Raw genomic sequence first — 2699 nt, 5'->3', positions numbered from 1 at the left:
ATATGTCAAATGTTCATTTATATATTGTCTGTGGCTGCTTTTGTGCTACACCAGTAGAGTTGAGTAGCTCTGACAGAGACCAAATGACCTATAAAGTCTAAAATATTACCTCTTCAACCCTTTAGAGAAAAAGATATGTCCTCTGATGTAGAAAATTTTGAGGAATTTATAAATAAGCTATTAGAACTAATAAGTGAACAAAGCAAAATAGCATGATGCAAGAGCAATATTTTCAAAATCTATTTTATTTCTACATATTATCAGTAATATGAAAATGAAATTTGAGCGTCCTCCGCGGCCTCCGCTTCCCCGGCGAAGCCGCAGGCACCCGCGAGGGCACAGGCAGGGGCGGCCGGCGGCTGTTCTGGCAGGAGTCGGACGCCGGTAGGAGCTGGGCGCGCACGGTTACCGAGCGTGGAGGAGACACTGCCCTGCGGCGATGGGTGCCAGGGGCGCTCCTTCACGCCGGAGGCAGGCGGGGCGGCGGCTGCGCTACCTGCCCACCGGGAGCTTTCCCTTCCTCCTCCTCCTGCTGCTTCTCTGCATCCAGCTCGGGGGAGGACAGAAGAAGAAAGAGAATCTTTTAGCTGAAAAAGTTGAACAACTGATGGAATGGAGTTCCAGGCGCTCCATCTTCCGAATGAATGGCGATAAATTCCGAAAATTTATAAAGGCACCACCTCGAAACTATTCTATGATTGTTATGTTCACTGCTCTTCAGCCCCAGCGTCAGTGTTCTGTGTGCAGGCAAGCTAGTGAAGAATATCAAATACTGGCTAACTCCTGGCGCTATTCATCTGCCTTCTGCAACAAACTCTTCTTTAGTATGGTGGATTATGATGAGGGAACAGATGTTTTTCAACAGCTCAACATGAATTCTGCTCCTACGTTCATGCATTTTCCTCCAAAAGGCAGACCCAAGAGAGCTGATACTTTTGACCTTCAAAGAATTGGATTTGCCGCTGAACAACTAGCAAAGTGGATTGCTGACAGAACGGATGTTCATATTCGAGTCTTCAGACCACCCAACTATTCTGGCACCATTGCTTTGGCCCTGTTAGTGTCACTTGTTGGCGGTTTGCTCTATTTAAGAAGGAACAACTTGGAATTCATCTATAATAAGACTGGTTGGGCCATGGTATCTCTGTGTATAGTCTTTGCTATGACTTCTGGCCAGATGTGGAATCATATCCGTGGACCTCCATATGCTCATAAGAACCCACACAATGGACAAGTGAGCTACATTCACGGAAGCAGCCAGGCTCAATTTGTGGCAGAGTCCCACATCATTCTGGTACTAAATGCTGCTATCACCATGGGGATGGTTCTTCTAAATGAAGCAGCAACATCCAAGGGAGATGTTGGTAAAAGACGGATAATTTGCCTAGTGGGATTAGGCCTGGTGGTCTTCTTCTTCAGTTTTCTACTTTCAATATTTCGTTCCAAATACCACGGCTATCCTTATAGCTTTTTAATTAAATGAAGCCAAGTGGGATTTGCATAAAGTGAATGTTTACCATGAAGATAAAGTGTTCCTGAGATATAGTTTGATTTCTTGAATTCATTTCCACATTGATTGTGACAATTCTAGCTTATTCTTGTATAATTTTTTTTAAATGTGAGCTTTCCTAGTGAATTTAATTTATAGAAGTGGATGGTTATATTTCATAGTAGCAGTGGAAAGAACAAAGGTTCTCAAGCATATTATATTCAGTATATGTCATAGGACTGAAATAAATGACAATGTAATTATGAATTCATGTGTTAGAATTGTTCACTCATTAGTAAAGAAAACCACAATGTTAGTAAGGGAAAACTATGAAATATATGTTAAAGAACCCTTAAGGTTGTACAGAGATAAGGTATATGCATGAAAATATGTCACATACTGAAAAATATACTCATTGTCATTTCAGTATAAAAAAAAAAAGAAAATGAAATTGGAGAATTCCATCAATAATGATATAAAAATATAATTTGGGGTACGTTTAAGAGAAAATATGGAATATCTGTCCATCAAAAACCATGAAATATTGCTGAGAAATATTGAAGAAAGCATAAATAAAAGGAAATGTATATCACATTAATATGAAAAAGTTGTCAAATACCTCCAAATTGATTTATTGTTTCAATGTAATCCCAATCAAAATCTGAGCAGGGTTTTTTGGTAGAAATTGAGTAGATGGTTTTAAAATATTAAAAAAACAATTTTTTGGTGGAGTTTTTCCAGTTTTCTACAAAGAGTGTCATGTTGTTGGCAAATAGTGAAAGTTTGACTTCTTCCTTGCCAATTTGGATGCCTGTTATTTCTTTTTGTTGTCCGATTGCTGAGGCTAGAAATTCTAGTATTATGTTAAATAACAAGGATGGCAGGGACATCCCTGGCTTCTACCTAACCATAGAGGAAAAGATCTCAGTTTTTCTACATCAGGATTACCTTAGTTGTGTATCTTTTATATATGGACCTTATGATGTTGAGATATGTTCCTTCTATTCCTACTTTGTTGAGGATTTTATTTTATTTTTATTTTTCAACTTCTTTTTATTGGGGTGCAATTTGCCAACATATAGCATAACACCCAGTGCTCATCCCATCAAGTGCCCCCCTCAGAGCCCATCACCCAGTCACCCCAACCCCCCGCCCACCTCCCTTTCCACTACCCCTTGTATGTTTCCCAGAGTTAGGAGTCTCTCATGTT

At 39.8% G+C, this 2699-nt stretch overlaps 1 pseudogene; it reads left to right on the top strand.

The window, feature by feature from the left end:
• The first annotated feature begins 291 nt into the window (after positions 1 to 291).
• LOC140599363 (dolichyl-diphosphooligosaccharide--protein glycosyltransferase subunit TUSC3 pseudogene) lies at positions 292 to 1756 on the top strand (annotated as a pseudogene).
• The last annotated feature ends 943 nt before the right edge of the window (positions 1757 to 2699 follow it).

This window comes from Vulpes vulpes, chromosome 6 (assembly GCF_048418805.1).
Source record: "Vulpes vulpes isolate BD-2025 chromosome 6, VulVul3, whole genome shotgun sequence".
Taxonomy (NCBI): Eukaryota; Metazoa; Chordata; class Mammalia; order Carnivora; family Canidae; genus Vulpes; species Vulpes vulpes.
The sequence above is the reverse complement of the archived record's forward strand: the minus strand, read 5'-3'. Positions and strand labels throughout refer to the sequence as shown.